The following is a 19,678-nucleotide window of genomic DNA, read 5'->3' as shown; positions in this document are numbered from 1 at the left end:
CCTGCATGTTTCCTTTTAAAATAGTTTGCAGTGTTTGTTACTGAGTAGCACTTTTTGCGTGTAGGTTTTTCTGATTAAGGTATGTGTACACATGGTACAGATACATTATCATTTATTTCAGAATAAAAGCTTTGCACTGTGGTCCATCCCACTTTTATCCATACATTCAGATGACGTCTTTCATTTTTATTTATTGATTTATTTGTTTCTCGAGTGTGATTGTTCTCCAGCTCTGTGCCAGAGTTTTAGCACATAGTACAAGTGCAGACAGAAGTGATAAGGTATAATGGAAGGGTGGGTGTGATGTGTAGTGGCTTTTGGTCTCTTTAGAAATGCGGCTCGTGACCTGCAGATTATTCGGTATGGGGAAGCTCGTCTTTTGTATGGAAAGAATACATTCAAACTGGCCTCAGCATGTATCTCCATTGCATTGGCTCCTAATGTTTTAGCGAATTCTATTAGTGTTTCTGTGTATTGTCTTTCCGCCAAGTGCATCTTTCTGTAGACGTAAGTTTAGATCTACAAGAAAGGTTACCCCCTTGTTCCCCGCAATAAGTATTTTTTCTGCGTAACCTGTCTCCCCTCCCCCACCCCCAATTATGAGGTTTGGATGACCAGCATTTTCAGCCTAGTCAATTTCATTTGGATTCGATTTTTACTTCCCTTCTCATCCGTCCAATAGGGCTGTTACCACCATATGGACAACATAGTTAACTTCTTGATGACGGGCTACAGTAACTATCAGGTCGAAGGTGGCTCTCCATTTAACCTACATATACAAATGTGAAAAGCTGAACTTAATTCCATATGGAGCATTATTAATAACTTGAGCTAGAGACACATTTTACGTGACATATTCAAATTATACAGGACATATGATGTGTTATGTGGACACTGTAGTAAATCCAGTAACTTGGAAACACAGCAGCTGCAGAATCGCATGATTTTAGTGTCCCAACCGATACTGACAAAAGCTGTGAGACGTCATTGATGTAATATAACCTGTTGTTCCTTTCTGTAGCTAAACATTGATCTCTTAATAATAGGAAACAATCAATTCATTTACCAGTCATCAAATATGCTTCTTTCATTAATGCTTACATCTGAGACTCGACCTTTCATTCTATTCATCAGGCTTCCTCTTCTAAGCAATCTGAGTCTGCTTCAATGGTGTTTGCACTGGTATACAACCCTCCCGCATTAAGTATTCAGCCATCTCTCATCCTCACTTTGTTTTTTACACTATCTGCTAGAGGTAGAATCATCTAGTGAATTCAATTTGTTGGTTCACTGGAGTTTCCAATAGACCTGTCTTAATGTCTGTCAGATCATGCTAGAATAGCATTTAAGACTAGAAAATGAGTAACAGTAATGCCAAACAAGCATTTGCAAAGCCAAAATGCCTCGCCTATGCGAGATCTATTGGCTTTCTCAATGTGTTTCTAGCCATGTTGCACAGCAGCGGAGGTGCTGTGCAACCTGGCTGAGAGTAAAGAAAAGAGGCAAGACACGGTCCATTTTGGCTGCGTCATATTGCTTTTCTTTTAAACTTTTAGCCGTGCTATACAACAGCCGCTGTGCAACAAGGATGAAAGTTTAAAAAAACAAAAAAAAAAACTGACACGAGTGCTGCTGCATCATAGTGCATTTTAAAAATAACTTTAGGACATGTTGCACAGTATTCGTGCTGCTATACAGCATGTCTAAAAACAAATGGACAAAGACAATAACTCTCACAGCCAACACATATTGGGTTTGCCAGTGCTTGTTTTTAATAATTAATTGTAGCCATTCTGCAATGTAGGCACTCTGCTATACCACATGGCTACAAATCATTGCCAAAGTCAGCAATGACCACGCTGTACAGCATGAACAGTAGGCAATGACAGAGCCAGTGGTTTCCAAAGCAAGACCTATTGGCTTTGCCAATGCTTATTAGGTATTCGTACAACATCCCTGTGATTCTAAGCAAATCAGTTAATCTTGCCAAACGTGGTATAATAAAAAAATGACATTTTGCAAAAAACACCTATCACATAAAGAAAGCGATTACTTCCATGTCTTAGTGAAAATACATTTGGAAGCAAATTACATCTGTCGCCACAATAATCCATTTCATAGGAGAAAAGAGCTTCTTTGAAGTGCCCGTGGCACAGTTAAACAGCTACAAATAGCAAGAGGTTCAACAAGTGTGACGGGAATGAAGAACAATTTTCAGTATGCTGTGCTGTGTGTGAAAATTGTATGTGCCTGTCATTGGGACAGATTTGTGGCTTGGTATATGGAGCGAACACCTGATTGACCCCCTCCAGGCCAAGTTATCTGACGTTCTGTTATTTGTTCTGTCTCTTGCCCGGCAAGACTTTACTTTGGGCACAGTCAAGAATATATTTTAGTCTTATTAAGGTTGCCAGATCTGTCCTCATTGTTTCACCGGTTGTGATGCAGTTTTTGAAAGGGCTGCAACAAGTTTCCTCCCCTTTTAGTCATGTCCCAGAAGGACCTTAATCTGGTCCTGACTTATCTGATGTGCACTCCGTTCGAGCTGCCTTGCAGCTGTCTTTTACAGCTCCTTACTATCAAAACTGTGTTCCTCATTTCCATCACCTCGGCATGGTGTGTGAGTGAGCTTCCACATCTTTGTGTCAATTGCTGTACACTTCCTTCTTCCCAGACAAACTAGTTCTCTGGCGCAGGCTTCCCTCCTGTTGAAAGTTATGATACTGCTGGTGTTCTGTGCTCCTCTTTACCGCTCTAAGGAGGAAGTGGAGGAGGAGGGACTCTATTGCTTATACCCCAAGAAAGATAAAGTTCTGCAGAGACTACAGAAGACCATAAGTGGACTATTGGCTCTTTGTGGGCATCGCAGGAGCAAAAAAAGGCAAGACAATGCAGAAGGGAGCCATCTCTCGCTGGGCCATGCTGTGCATTAAGATTTGTTATGCACTGCCAAAGAAGCAGTATCTGGGAGAACTGTGTGCTCATGCCACCAGGGCCAAAGCTGCTACCATGTGTTGGCATGTACATGCCCTATCCTAGAAATTTGCTAGGCAACTATTTAGGTGTCCCTTCATACGTTACAAAGCATTGCCTCAACAGCTTTGTGAAGAAGGGGTATTTTGCCCGCTTGGTCATTCAGGACTAAATTGGTATTGCTTTGGTATCTATCAGAAGAACAAGTTACTTACCTATGGTATTGCATTTTCTGGTTGAGACTCCATCTAGCCGCAGATTCCTTACCTACCCACCCCTTTCTGTAGTTGAACTACGGCCAAACTACAAAAGAAAATGCAACGTATCCAAAACGCCTCCGCCGACTCATACTTGACGTCCCACACCGCAACCACCTCTCAGCCCATTTCAGAGAGCTACACTGGCTACCCGTATCGAAGAGGATCACCTTCAAACTACTCACCCACGCACACAAAGCCCTCCACAACACAGGTCCGGCCTACCTCAATGACAGACTCACCTTCCACACTCCCGCTCTCCAGCTCCGCTCCTCCAGCCTCTCCCTCGCCTCCGTCCCCCGCATTCACCGCACCACCACCGGAGGTCGCCACGGTCGCCACCAAGACCTGGAACTCCCTACCGCTCCAACTACGCCAGACCCAAGACCTCCTGGCCTTCAGAAAACGCCTCAAGACATGGCTATTCGACCAATAGCTCCACCCCCTTCTCCCCCTGCGCCTTGAGACCCTAACGGGTGAGTAGCACGCTTTATAAATTGTTTGATTGATTGAACTCTACCCTTTAATAAGAATCTAAGTCTAGAAATCTGCATACACTACTGATTTTCTTTTGGCTCTCTGCGTCTGTAAGTAAGTAACTTGTTCTTTAGAATTATAATTTTTTTTTACTTGAGTAGTTTTTCATTGGATCCTTGAAGCTGGGTGTGTCATATTAGATCTGGCAATGGAGGACAGGAGATTCAGAAGCAAAGTTAAAACAATGAGGGGGGCCTATTTTGAGACATCCTTTTGCTTCTCTCTGTGCACTGCTGTGTTGTTAAAGTTTATTTGGAAAGCCTGTGCAGGATTCTTCACAAGGGCAATCGTTTTTGGGCCTGGTTTCCTCTGGTTGTTTTATCCTTGATACGGGTTGGTTATGCTTCTCACCTTGCTGCTGCACGCATAGGGGCTAAGATCTGTCTGCTCTGGGGTGTCCACCCACAGTCACCATGCCAAAGTGTATAGGGCATCCCCTGGGTACATGTTCATGATGGCTTGGGTTTTCCAGGGAGGGGCTTGTCACTCACCTCCACCTAAGTCATCTGGCAGTCCCCTCATCTTTGTTGTAGGAGTGCCTCAAGGATTGGCAGCTGTTATTTTGAGCCTTTTCCTAGCTTGGTCTTGGCCCCAGGAGCCGCAGCCACAGGCAAGCTCCTGAATTTTTTAGGAGGTGTCAACCAGGTCCCTTACCCTCTCGATAAGGGATATGCTGAAATACGGCCTTGGGTGGCCTGAATCAGCTCTTGCAGCAGCCGCCGGGCAGAAGCACAGAGCTATGCAAGACTGCTCCATGTCTACCGTAGGAAGCTGGCCTGGTGTGTGGTGGACACTTATGGTGCTTGCACCTTATACCAGGTCCAAGTAACCCCTATTAGTGAATGAAGACAGTGTCTAGGAAGCCACGGCCCTCTAGTGGTAGCTGTGGTGAGCAGCCAAGACTTATCTAGGAGGAGTGTAAAGCACTTACATTATACACCACAGACACGAAGTGCACCACAGCAGTCACACAACAACTTATCACACCTGCAAGGAACCACACAATGTTACAAAAATAAAGGTACTCTATTAGAATAACACTGAACTAGATTACTGGTAGGCAGTCCCCCAACTGGAGGTAAGTACACATGAGATATATTTATATAAATTAGTGAAAAATAGCTAGGGCCCTATTGGGGGGGGGGGCAAACCATAAACTAAAATAGTGGAATGTCAAGTGAAATCCCCCACCCAAGGATATGGAGTAGTTAGAGGGAGCAGGAGAGAATTCGAAACCCCAAGAGGTGAGTACCTAAGTGACCCCCAGCCGACCAGAAAAGCAGAAGTAAGTACCTGGTCTTTCCAAAGACTAACAAGAGGACTTAGAAAGAGGAGGATTGCAAGACCAGGACTAGTCCGGTGGAACCCAACCATGGATTCCGGGAGAAGAGGAACTGACATTGAAGGGGACAGAGTCCAGTCCACAGAGGAGTGTCCAGGAGGGGCAAAAGCCACTACTCACCCTTATGTGGAAGAAGAACCAGGTGGATGAGGGAAGACAAAGATCAGCTGTGGAGCCCAGGAGCTGTAGAGAAGTCCTTAGAGATGTGCAAATGATGTCCCGGGTCAGTCGCAGTTGGTCAGTGGTCCAGAGGACCACCAACAAGCATTGGAGGGGAGTCTGAGTTGACCCTCAGCAGTTGAGAGACACAACAGAAGCAGTTGCAGCCCCCACAGGCAACCCACTGGCAGCAGGCACAGTAAGTTTCAGTGAGGCCCAGTCACCACACCTGGAGAGGAGTCCCCACATTGCTGGAGGAGCAGCAGAGGAGGGACTGTCCTGGCAAGGGTTAAGTGCTGGAGGCTGGGGCTACCGGGAGCCTAAAGATCCCTTGGAACAAGAGTCACCAGGTTTTGGTTGCTGCAAGAGTCGTGGTGCACAGGGGTACTGTCCTGGAAGGAGAGTCAAGGGCTCACCGTATCCCAAGTTAGACAGCAGGTATAGAGGACCAAGGGAACCACTCAGACCCGCCACCTGTGTTAGAGATTCTTCCTTGAGTCGGATTGCAGAAGATCCTAGCTGCCGGTCATTGTTGCCTAAGGTGCCTGCAGACTACAAGGGAGATTCCTTCTTGCGTCTTTGGTGCAGCTGAAGTCTTGCCGACCCCAGAAGATTCACAGCCTTGGAAATGTTGCAGTTGCTGGAAGGAGCCGGAGGTATAATTTTGCAAGGCGAGGTGGTGTTGGCGGTTGCAGTCTTGTTTGGTTCCTGAGGAGTCCAGTTGCGGTTTCGGTGGCCAGGAGCAGAAGAGGTCGTTGCAGAGGAGTCCTGGTGGAGTCTTGCACGCCTAATCTGGAGACCCACCCGCAAGGGAATCCCTGAATAGTCCTACCAGGGAGGTTGGTCACTCTACAGGATGACCACCTATAAGAGGGGGTCACTGACGTCAGTCACCTGCCCTGACAAACCAGATGCCCCCAGGGGCCTGTGCACATCTTGTTTGCAAGATGGCAGAATCAAGTGGCCACCTGTAGGAGCCCTGGCCACCACCCATAGGATGTTGATGGATAGGGGTCACTTTGCTTTCCTTTGTGTGCTTTCTCACCAGAGCAGCAACCAGAGGGCCCCTGGATTGGTGCAAACCGGGCTATGCAAGGATGGCACCAAATGTGCCCTTCAAACAAGCCAGTGGTGTGGGGAGGCTATCCCTCCAAAGCCATGCAACACCTTTTTCCAAGGGAGAAGGGTGTTCCTCCCTCACCCAAAGGAAATCCTTTGTTCTGCCTTCCTCTGACTGAGCTAGTCAAGCAGCAGGAGGGCGGAAACCTGTCTGAGGGGCTGCAGGAGCACTGGCTGCCCGCAAACCCAGAAAGACTGGTAGGAGTAATACTGGGGGGGTCCTCTAAGGATCCCCCAGAGTGCATGGAATCGTGCCACTAATACTGGCATTAGTATTGGGGTATGATTCTGACATGTTTGATACCAAACAAGCCTAGTTTCAGTGGTACCATTATGTAACTAGACCACAGGTAATTGATCTGTGACCAGTACACGGTTAAAATGGGTACCCTGCACTTACGACGTCCAGTGCATTGGAACTGGAGTTTGTAGGGCCATCTTTGCTCATGCAGGGGTGCCCTCACACACAGGCACCTGCACCTTACCCTCTGACCTGATTCAATGAACAGCAGTGAAAGGGTGCTTGCACCTTTTCACGCAGACTGCGATGGCAGGCCTGCAGGCATAGTTTACATGGGCTCCCATGGGTTGTATAAAACATGCTGCAGCCCATGGGGGACCTTGGGTACTTAGTTACCATATACTTATAGGGGTACACCAGTGTGCCAATTTTGGAGTGTAAAGGGTACCAAAACAACCAAATTTGAAGGAGAGAGCACAATGACTGGGGTCCTGATTAGCAGGATCCCCGTGAAGACAGTCTAAGGGCACTGATGAACGGCCAAAATGTTGGGGTAACCATCCCAAAAAGAGTGACTTTCCTACAGCTGCTAGACCACACACCTCACACATGGCCAGTGTTTCTGTTTGTAATTAAAACAATGAACCTTTTAAGAAATCAAATAATCTTATTACATGCAAATGATATGATTTGACAAAAAGCTTGGAAAATCACATATTTGTAGCATGTGTTGGCTGCAGATACACATGCTATGCACACTCCTGTCATCCAGCTCGGACTTTAAAACTTGCTTTTCTCAGTCAATTCTTTGTCAATCTGATGTTCATGATACTCCTCTTTGAGTGAATGTGCATGCTGAACGGCTTCATTGTTAGTGATTTTTTCCACCATGGGGCTAGGACACGTAGCAGTGCAGCTTTGTGCAACTTAGGTGTCCGTTCGACTTCCCACAACAAAACAGGATCAAACGACAACGCTGTGCAGCGGCGATTGCGGATGTTGTATCCAGAACCTCTACTGAGGCGGCTGCCTTGACCATACTGCTTCCTCCGTGTCGCGGAGTATGCTCGGCTCTGGGTAATGCAAGGTAAAAAAGACAGATTCTTACAAAATTGCTCACAGTGTGGGGGTGAAGTACACATATTCTGATCAGCACGGTTTCTGAGCAACCTTCAGTCTGTTCAAGAACAAGAAAATGCTTCACTCTCAATCGACGCCTGACTCATAACATGGAGATGGCAGCAGAGGCGGAATTCTCTGTGGAAAGAGACTTTTTAGTCAAAACCACAGAAATATTTAAAGACCCACTCAAGATAAGAGTATTAACACCTCATATTGAGCGAAAATACAAACCCTGCACCTAATGATCTGCTCGATATTAGGGAACACCCTACAGCGGATTCCCTAGTCGTCCTAACAGCTAGGTAAAAGGCAGCTTCACAAAGTACAGGTGAGACGACGTCTCCAAATAATAAGAGTAAGCCAATAGACTCATGCCGATCATGGGCGCATAGCCAATTGAGTCGGCCTACTTCCACATTATAACAGTCTCGCCTGGGATGCTATAGAGGAGTTAATACAACATCTCCCAGATCAGTACAATCACAGAGCTGAGGATTTAGTGTCGGAGGCCAAACAAATCCCCAACGCAACTATTCGCTGCACCTTGGACAGTGCTGATACCACTGCATGAGGAACTCCTCAGTCATTCTACACCGGCATGCTTAGATACACATATCAAGCTTTAAACCTGAGGTTCAACAGCACCTCTTAGATGTCCCTTTTAATGGGGAACACCTCTTTGGCCCAGTGGTAGATACCCAATTAGAAGAAAAAATTAAAAAAAGGCACTGAAACTACAAAATCCATGGGAGCCCTACAGTCCACAACACCTAGACAGCAGTCCTTTTGCAGGTTTGAGGGCAGGGTGCATCCAAAACCACCACCACCACTGACACAGTCCTACCAGAAGCTAGGGGTACTAAAGAGGTGGATACAAAGGGGGTAGTCAAAGAGAGAAAAGTAAAGGTACTCCCAGAAAGGAAGCCTCTGCCTCAAAACATTGACTCACCACAACTACCCCCTGATCACACAACACCGTTTGGGGATAAGACTACTGCAGTACCTATCTCCTTTGGCCCACGATAACATCTAACCAGCGAGTGCTGCTTATTGTTCAGCAAGGATACTGCCTAGGAAATACTTCAGAACCTCCAAACATACCACCACGCAGACAAATACTTAACCCTTAACACCTCCACCTTCTCTAAGTGGAGATGAAATCTTTGCTGTTGGAAGGCACCATGAAGCTAGTTCCAAAAGAACACCCTGGGAGAGGTGTGTATTACCTATACTTGCTGATATCCAATAAGGATGGCACACTTAGACCAATACTGGATCTCCACCCTCTCAATCAATACATAATATTGGACCACTTCCATATGGTAACACTACATAATTTAATCCCTTTGCTTCAAAAAGGCAACTTCGTGGCAGTACTCGACCTGAAGGATGCTCACTTTCACATCACTATTCATCCAGTACATTGTCGGTACCTCATATTCACGGTAAGTGGACATCATCATTATCAGTTGAAGGTGCTGCAACTTTGGGGTGACAACAGCATCAAGAGTCCTTACCAAAGCCTAACAGTTGTAGAGGCACAATCATCTTCCCATCCCTGAACAAATGGCTGATAGAGTTCAAGCAGATAGAAATGCTTGTAAGATACACAGGCTACTATTAACTTGTTACACAAATTGAGTTTCACAACCAATTCAACAAAATCCCACTTACAATCTCCCCAGATAAAAACATATCTGGGAGCGACCCTAAACTCTATTACTACCAAACCATATCCCACAGACCATAGTTCTCAATGAACAAGTTACTTACATTTGGTAATGATGTATCTGGTAGAGACTGGATCTAGCTGCAGATTCCTTAACTTAGAATCTTCCCCAAGCGCCAGCCTGGATTCGGAAACTTTTTTCCCTACTACGTCTAGGTATCTCGCAACTCCGTAATGATGTTGTCCACCGGATGTGATGTCAACGCAGTCCATATAATCCCCCAGCCGACTTGCTGACGTCAGTTTCTTCCATGACCATTTTCAACGCTCAAAACGTGGAGCTACAGTAAAAACTGGCAATGGACACAGTATTCTTCAAATAAAAGATACCCTTGTGTCAGTTATCCCCTAAGTCGAAGTCTAGATGTAGATTTTCAGTAGGAAATCTATGGAGACCACATGGGAACTCAGCAGAGTGGGGAGGATGGGAGGGTCGTTAACTTGTTCGTCTGATAGAGACATCTAGTCGCAGGTTCCTTAACTTAGAATCAGATACCAAAGCATAAAAACCTCAGAGAAGGGGCTGTGAACTTAGACGCTCGAAAGTCTCTAAGTGGCAGTAAACCGGTTGAGAACTAGAGTAAAAAAACGGATACGAAGAAAAATGAAGGAGAATACTAGCATATTCTACGACATCTTAACCCGTGGAAGTAAGCACAGGTGAATAACACCATAAAACAGGAGAGCATTGAAAGAAGCTCATCCATGTAAGAGCATAGAATAAACTCACCCAGGTTAGCACGTCTATCAAGTGTCATAAGGCGATTCAAGCACATAGAAAGCCTTTTATCCAGAAGGAAAGCTGATTTAGAAATGTAGAAAAAGAATATAAGAAATTAAATCCGAGAATAGACCACTGATACTCTTAAACTGGAACCCTCAACCTTCTGGTTGTGGGTCTGACAACTTAAACACTAGGCCACCAGTGCCTTAGTACTCCAAAAAATACCCCGGAGGAAGAACATCATTATAAGGAAAAAGAATTGGTTAAAAGACAACTGTATGAAAAGGGGACAAAAACGGTATGAAGATGGGTAAAACTCACCCATGACTGCGCAATTAATATATGTTTGACACCCTGAAATATATGCTCTGAGAACAGGAGCGGACTAGAAAAATGAGAAAACACCGACATACCGAAAAAGGTATGTGAGCCTAACATACTGCACTACCAAGGACTCCACATGAGCAATCATTGTTAAAGGTGATTCGCAGTACCTAAGATAAAGCTACTTGCGCCTTCAAAGGAGTGGAAACCCATGTGCGAACAGTTTGGCAAGACTGTGAAATAACCACAGCACTGCGATCATAAAGGCAAGAAAAAGTAGATAAAAAAGACTACCCGTGATTGCAAGACAGTAGCAGCAACTGAGATAGCTAATACACATCCATCCATTCCCAGGTGCAGTCCCTAAATGCAGGTTCCACGCTGTTGGAACACAGAGCAGCACAACTGGCGATGGACCAGAACCTCTCACTATGGAAAAATATATCCCAATCAGAAGGCAAACAAAATAGAGAATCTTGTACAGAGAAACCAGACAGTTGCCCCTAGTGAAGAGAACATAACTAATCATGTGGCATATGAATAGTCTACTCCCAGGAAAAGTAGCAAATATAATATCATCATCATCAAGATGCGTAAAATACATTAAAATACATATGTACTGACATAGGAGGGAAAAACTGTCTATGTAGCACCAAGCATATGTATATGTGTTTGTGTGTGTATATATATATATATATATATATATATACACACACCCATAAATGTATATATATGTCCTTCACATCATGTGATTTCACTTTTTTTTTTTTTTAAGTTCTTTTAAAAAGGGCCTTAGTGCAGAAGTGAAAACAGAGGTCAATGTAGGATCAAAGGATGTAGTAGAAAAGACCTCAACGACGAGAACAAGTAAACTTACTAGATTCTTTGGTACCTATAGGAGGTTCCAATAATAAACCCTATCAAATATGACAGATATAATTTTCTCCAAGAGAAAAAGTACCCATGAAAAGGGGCAAAATCCGTCCAAAAGGAAGGAAGTCCTGCATGCCAGTGCAACAAATGTAAAATAACTCCAAAATAGTTCGATAACAAGAAGTCCACGCAATAGACTAAGCAAACATGACAGAGATAGATCTTTATGAGGACGCGTGAAGGAGTGACCGAAGCCAGGAAAGAAATAAGAATGTGCAAAGAACATTTCGAGACTATAGAGAAGTCTACAGGTGTAGAAAATACATGAACTGCAAGGAATACGTAATAGAACCCTATAAGACCAAAAACAAGAAAGGTCTATAATCCTGAATAAGAGAGAATGATATATTACAGGAAAAATATAAATGTACCCGTAAAAAGCTAAGCACAACAGCTAACCTACTTGACAGTACAAGGGGACGTAGTAACCAATACTCTCAGTGGCATAGAAAATACCCAAGTGCTGGTAATATCCCAAGTTCCCTATAAGGAATACTAATGAAATGGTATAAATTAAACTAAAGGTCAGCCATGGGAGAAATGGGGTGGGGGGACCCATTAAAGGTAAAATGAGGATTATAAATGCTCTTTAGCATACTAGTATAGGATGTTAATACTCCACTTACAGTATGAAATATACCAGACAGGTAACGACTTAAGCATAAGCTTGTCTTCAAAGTGAAGCAACAATATCACCTTGTGTCAAGTGCTATAAATGGTAACTTCTAATTGAGCAACATTGAAAAAACCTGAACAGAAATCATTACTGTACACCCAGCAAGGGTGATAAAGGACGCCTTAAACATCAAGCATGAATAAGTCCATAGGGCATCAGAGCACCACTCTATTGCAATGACAATCCAGGGAAACTCAGCACCTGACAAAAAGGAACACCCACCTGCATTCCAATAAAGCATAACTGGATAGCTGAAAGCCTCACGGCCCTGTAGAAGCAAGACTGACGTTAGGGACGCTGAAGAACAAGTAACAGCACAGTGGCTAAAGAATAGAGAAAGAAATGAAGTTAACTTGTTGCTCCACCCCTACTGTCTCAAAAACATCTCAAGGCCGAGTCAGCCTGTGCACCAAACAAATGGGTAACATCAAATGGCATGTCTAGTAATGTAGACTGGATTGGCTCTGGAACCCTAAGGTAAGTAACCAGGCATGGCGACAGAGCGCAACGGAGGAAACCATAGTTCAACCCACGGAGTCAGTGGAATCCATGCCGCAACAAATGATTAATTTAGCTGCATCCACCCGTTCTGAATTATAGGAGTAAGAGGGCTCCTGACATTATCTGGAAACAAGGGAAAACTGTTCGCTAAAGAGTCCCATAATGAATGACACAAACGTCCAAGAACACAAGACATGTTCACCGAACGTAGAGCAGAACTTGTGGAGGAAAGAATATGCCTGCCACAGACATCTAGCCCCTGGACACTCTTATCAGGAGGAGTATGGGAGAGGGACTTTATATCAGGGATAGTTTAAGCAGCCTGTGCCACTAAACTGCGATGCATGGGAAATCTGATCAAAGAAGGTAGATCATCAGGGGTAGGATGGTGCCTATGAGATATATTCTCATCAACAGGGGCCCCTGTAGCAGACGTAGCCCACCCACCCAACAAGATATCATGTAGCGCCTCGCTATAAGGAAATACCGGCTCAAGCCTGGTCTGGCTTTGATGGAGTATATCAATTAAGAGATCTGAAGTCAACTCCATTAAGGGAAGGGTTAGACCTAATACCTCCGCAACCTTCTTTATCATGCCTGCAAAGGAGGAACTTGCTTCCATAACAAGGTTCAGAGGCGAAAGGAGGCCTGAGGCTGGAGAAAAATCCAAGCCATTAGCTGTACCCAGATCACACAACCAACTGTCTTCTCTAGGAGGATCCGACTCCGGTACCACCTCTCCACCGTCACCTGCAATAGGAACAACAGACGTGGAGGCATGTGGCGGTATGACCAACGCCGTTCCTGATGTCGACCCATGTCAAGAAGGCAATACCTTGACATCGGTATCAACGTCAGATGCAGAGGGCGAGTTGACTTCAGTCGGAGCCTCCAGCGAAGTTGGCTGATCGGACACCATTGCCAAAGGTGGGAAAGCCTGAAGGGCTGTGCACTGGCGCCGTAACAATTGCGTCAACTGACTCTAAAGGCCGTACCAAAGCTGAGGGCGCACCCGTCGGCATGGGCACAGTTACGGCACTTTGCACCTCCTTGGGACAAACAGGCACTTCAGAGGGAGGTGTTTGACCGAAGATTGTGTGAAGGGAAGAATAATATGCACACATCTGGTCTAGAGTTGCCCCAACTCCTGGAAAAGGAGGAAGATTCAGGATGTGGACACACCCCCATCTCCCCAGTCTCCCTGCCCCTCCTTCTCCCCCAGTCTCCTTGGCCGAGGGATGACGGGGAGGTCAATTGAGGTGAGTTCGGCAACTTCTGAGGCCTCAACTTAGAGAATGGACATCAGACCGAGAAGGCGACTTCATGCGACAGGAAGACTAAGATTCCAACTTCCACGCCGCAACAGGCTTCATCTGATGCTCTTGCATGAAGTCGCTGTCAGGAGCGGCAATCCTTGGCATCATGGTTCTCACACAGGCACCACACACACACTATATGGGAGTCAGTAGCCAACATATCCTGTCCACAGGACCCACATGGTTTCCACCCCGAAGATGCAGGAAGCACACTGTTACAAGACAACGAAAACATTGAAGGAGGCCGAAAAACAACCAGAACAACCATTTCCGGATCCGGGTTGCAAGTGCAGAAAAGAATGAACAGAAACTGGCATCGGCGGGGAGATTATATGGACTTGGTTGACATCACATCTGGTGGACAACTTCATTACGGAGTTGTGCAACACCCTCTGCCAACTCCCAGACATACTAGGGGAAAAAGTTGCCGAATCCAGGCTGGTGCCTGGGGAAAATTCTAAGTTAAGGAATCTGTGGCTAGGTGTCTCTCAGATCTCCAGAACCAACTGGCTCTTTTTCAGCCACATCATTGTCTGCCAGTCAGAGTAATGAAGTGCTTCTTGGGCATGATGGCATACTGTATAGTGATTGTCCCCCACACCAAGTTTACATGTGTCCCCTAGTAGAGGGTCTAGCATCTCAGTGGTCAGAAGAGAAAGGGTAATATGGTGGAACTTGTGTTGACTACGCCCATCAGTCACTGCAGTAGTGGAGCACAGCCAATCTACTCAAGGGCAGACCTTTTTTGGACCCAATACCACAAGTGACAATTACCACAGATGCATCACTCTTAGGATAGGTAGCGCATATGGAGAATCTGACAGTCCAGGCTACATGAACCGATCAGCAACAAATGCTACACATCAACGTACTAGAACCTGCAGTGCTCCAGTTAGCATTAAAAGTCTTTGTCACTACTGTAACTCGAAAAGCTGTTCTCCGAACAGACCACATGACAATAATACATACAAAAGTGGGGGGCACCCATTCAATACAGTTGTCTCGCTTGGCGCAGGAGGCTTGGCATTGGGATCATCGCCATGATATCCACCTCCTCCCAGAATATCTCCCGGTAGTGGACAATTCGGTAGCAAACCTGCTCAGCAGGACACAACAAGCCCACGAGTGGGAACTCTACCCAGAGTCCTCCAACGCTCCTTCCACAACTGGGGGAAATCGGACGTGGACCTATTCGCCACCACAGAAAACTTAAAATGCTGACGCTTCATCTCCAGGCACTATCACCCACAGTCTAAAGACAATGCACTGTGGATAAATTAGTCAGGGATATTTGCCTACACTTATCCACCTCTCCCACCCATTCTTTTTTTTTCTTCTAAGGAAACTCAGACAGTCATCTCAGGTTACCTCTAGTAGCTCCCACTTGGGTGAGACAACAGTGGTACGCAAGACTGGTGGAACTGTTCCTAGTACCTCACAAGAAGCTTCCCAACACATGAGACCTTTTCACTCACAGCGGCGGCATCCCAAACCCAAGCAAATGAACCTCGCAATTTGGCTCTTAAAGTCATAGAATTCGGATACTTGCACCTGCCTCTAGACTCTATGGACATTCTTAATAAGGCACGGCATTCAACAACTAGAGCCTGCTATGCAGCTTAATGGAAAAGATTTGTCCATTACTGGATCAACATATAGACCCTTGTGTACCCATGGTACAACAAAAAGTATGTTACCTGCTACACCTACAAAAACCAAGGCTAGCATACACTTCAGTATGACTGCACCTTGCTACAGTTGTAGCATACCACCAAAATTGTAAGCACAAGTCTTTTTTGTTGCTCACCAGTCATTAAAGCTTTCATGGAAGGGCTTAAAAGAATAATCCCTCTACGAGCACCCCTTGTCCCAGCATCTCCTTTACACTTAAATCGGACACCAGACCTCCCTGTGTTCTTTCCTAAACTGGAGACAGTTGCAGAAAGAGCACTACACATGCTTGATGTTAAAAGAGCATTGCTTTTATCACTTTGATAAGACTAAACCCTTCACGAAAACACAACAGTTATTTGTTGCTTTCTTCAACCCTAGCAAAGGAAACACAACTTCAAAAGCAGGAATTGTAAGATGGATAGTAAAATGCAAACAGATACATTACAATGAAAGCAAACGTACATTACCATTAGTTCCACAAGCACATTCTGCTAGAAAGAAAGGCGCTTCTTCAGTGTTTCTAAAAACATTCCTATAGCTGACATTTGTAAGGCAACTACTTGGATTAATCCACATACATTTACCAAACACTACTGCATGAATGTGCAAGCAAGACAACAAGCTCTGGTTGGTCAAACCGTGTTAAAAACTTTATGCCAACACCAAGTGATGCCTGAAGCCACCGCAGGGAGAAAACTGCTTTACAGTTCTTACAAATGGGGTCTCTATTTGGCAGGCAGCTTACACCCTGTCCAAGTTAGGGACCTTCTCTCTAGTCAGGGTAAGGGAGTCACACATCTAAGATAACCCATGCTCACCCCCTTGGTAGTTTGGCTCAAGCAGTCAGGCTTATCTCAGAGGCAATGTGCAAACTATTTGTACCCCCACACACAGTAACACAATGAAACCATAAAAGTACTCCATACCAGGTTAGAAAAATAGCCAATATGTATTTGAGTGAAACAAGATCAAAACAACAAAAATCCAACATATAGAAAGAAAGATATCACTTATTAAAGTTAAGATTCTTAACCCATAGTAACCAATGGATGCATTGTTTTAGCCTTACGTACCTGGTATGCGTAAAAAAAAAAAAAACACTGCAGGAGAGATGATGCGTCAGAAAAGCAACTGATGTGTTGATTCCTTACTCACAAGTGAAGCGGTGCTTCGATTCTTTCCCCGCTCAAAATTGTATTCTAGCCTTTGAGTATTCCTTAACTTGTGGTCATTTGTGGTAACCCCATTATTGAGTTTCCCATGCTACAGCAGCTGTTAAACATCTTTAACTTGCCTACACTGGCACACAGGTCCCGCTCCAAGTTGACAGTGCACATTGGTTCCCGAGACGGATCTTCATTGCGATTGAACTCTTCACATAAGTCCAAGAAGAAGCATAAGAAGTCCAAGTGGGGCTCCGCCCCTTCCTGCCACCCTCGATCTCCAGAGATGATGTGAGAGCATTAGCGTGCCTCTAGGTCTTGCACCCATTCCATCAAGAAGCCAATTCCAACTTTGGTCCTCATTCACCCTAGCTTTCCATGTCAGTCAGTGACATCGAAGTAGATCAGAGCCATTATGGAGGCCATAGTGTGCATCAAAAGCATGGTTCTGGCTCTCTCTGGATCCATAGTGGCTTTTGGTCAGATTACCTCCGGCGGATTCGTCCTTGCTGCCATCTGCCTCACTTCGGGTTCTACACCTGTGCTGAATTAGATTCCAGATGATAAAGGGTTGCTATGGAAGCAAATATTCCTCACCCTATGAGGAGGAAAACTGGTATGTGGAAGTGCAATATGCTAGTTGACTGGTTACCTCATGCAATACTTCATGCCCCCCGCCCCTGTAGCAGCCACTTAGGAAAATATACTCAGTCATGTATATGGAGGCAAAACCTATCTTCTCACTGAGGTCCTGCACCCTGTCCAGACACCAACTGCACCTCTTCTGTTCTTCAGTGAGGCTCTCATTGACACGCTTTTGAGTACTTGGGTCAAATCATGTTCTGGCCTCCCTGTCAATTGCCAAGTAATATGTCACCATAAACTAGCTCTTATCAATCTAGATTTTTTTTAGCCCAGAATCTACCCACTGAGAGTTTCGGTGATGCAGGCTCGACTAGCATAGTGAACTCTTACGCTTTTCAGACTACTTCCCCAGAAAGAATCCAAAACGTATGGAAACGTTTGGTAAGAGAATGTTTTCATTGACCAGCCTTGCTTTGCGGTTACTCAATACAAGCTATCTACCGGAACACACCTATGTCCTCTAGGACTTGTTTGGTGAGGTTTCACCAGCAGTCTCAGAATATTTACAAGCTTCATTGGTCCAAACCATTCAGGATGGCCGGGATGCACCCAAGTTTATCATCTATTCAGCCCTCAATACCACTGATAATCTAGGATGGGCTATTGGAATAAGTATGGTGCTTCAGCGCCATGAGTGGATGAGATCCACTGGCTTTTGCTGGGATGTCCAGGCATCCCTAATGGACATACTTTCAACTGCTCCTGTCTCTTCATCAAACACGCAGGCCATGGGTTTTTTGGTACCATTTCAGCAAGCTCCCCAAAAGTTTTGTCCCTTTTGGGGATATACAGCACTAGGCTCTGCTGCCTGCACAACAGGCCTTCCAGCCAGTTCGAAGTTGGGACATGGTCTGACCAGACAATGTATAGGCCTTCATAGACAGCATTTGTCTGATTCCCCTGCCCTTCGGGCAACAACCTCAGTCTCAAAGCCTCTATATTGTTCCCTTTGTGGCATGCAACCAGTCATTGAGGAGCAGAGCCAGCACTTCCTCCTTGGGTGGCAAAGCATCACGTCCGACAAGTGGGTCTTTCAAATTATTCAACAGGCTGCGCCTTGCCATTTCTCATCGACCTGCCGCATTTGCCACTAACAGAGGAGCTTTTAGAGGACCATCTGTCCATTTTATGTCAGAAGATGCAGGCTCTTTTGGCCAGTGGAGCCAAAGAGAGGGTTCAAGCCCCAGATGTGAGCACTTGATGTTATTCCTGCTATTTCCTTGTGCTGAAGAAGGATGGAGGCCTTCATCTAATTTTGGAGCTTCACTCTCTCAATGTCTTCCTGCAAAAGGACAAATTCAAGATGCTCACACTCGCCCATGTTCCGCCTGGCCTGGATGAAGAAGACTGAATGGTGACATGTGACCTGCAGGATGCCTATTTTCATATCCCTATCCTGCTTTACCACGGATGATACCTGCAAATCTTAGTGTGCCACATGTATTTTTAGTTTGCCATGCTCCTTTTCTACTTCACCACTTCCCCTTGTATGTACGTCAGAGTGATGGCAGGGTCGCTGCCCATCGCCAGACGTCAGTCTTTCCCTTACCTCAGTGACTGGCTGTTGAAGGTGGGTTGGTCACAGTCCGGGGCAGACCACCTCTAAATGGCGGGGCATGGATTCACCAAAATGCCAGGTGTCACAGAAGTGACATCACATGTCATTTGAACCCTGTGAATTCACAGGAAGAAAAGGCAAATGATCTTCGACCTACATCTACCCTATACATAACTGTCTGTATCTGATAGGGACTTCTAGCCACAGATTCCTTACCTTTTGAAATTCCCAGGTGTCAGACTGGATCTGGGAGATTTTTGTGAGCAGTGCCCCTGCGTGCCAGTAGGAGGCATCAGGTCTTATCATCTAAGCCACCTTAACTCTCGGTCTATCCTGAAAAATTGGTACTTTGCATAAGGGTCTCCTTTCTGCTGAAAACTCTCTCCCCATGTCATATAGGCCAGTGAATCACACTGCCTACCTTTTTCGGTCCTCCACTTCCCTTTAAAGAGGAGGAGTGACTACATCATCTGGACCAAGAAAGAGCGTTGTCATTCTACCTCGATCGAACAAAAGAGTTCTGGATGGAGGACTAACTCTTCGTGGGGTATGTTGGGGCGAAGAAAGGTCTAATTTGTGCTTCTAGCGTGGAAAGCTGTGAAAAGTACCTGACATCCGGGTGCCTGGTTGGCGCCTGTAAGGAAATGCCTCCTTGGCATGGTTCCCCCCTGACTTTGTGGCTTTG

The 19,678-nt window shown here is 45.3% G+C and overlaps 1 protein-coding gene across 2 annotated transcripts in view; it reads left to right on the top strand.

The window, feature by feature from the left end:
* Positions 1 to 19,678, top strand: part of ARHGAP26 (Rho GTPase activating protein 26) — a 1,945,875-nt gene that overhangs the window by 1,773,062 nt on the left and 153,135 nt on the right. The window lies entirely within an intron of this gene.

Source organism: Pleurodeles waltl, chromosome 7 (assembly GCF_031143425.1).
Source record: "Pleurodeles waltl isolate 20211129_DDA chromosome 7, aPleWal1.hap1.20221129, whole genome shotgun sequence".
Lineage (NCBI taxonomy): Eukaryota > Metazoa > Chordata > Amphibia > Caudata > Salamandridae > Pleurodeles > Pleurodeles waltl.
Note: the sequence above shows the minus strand (reverse complement) of the source record. Positions and strands in the feature narration are given on the sequence as shown.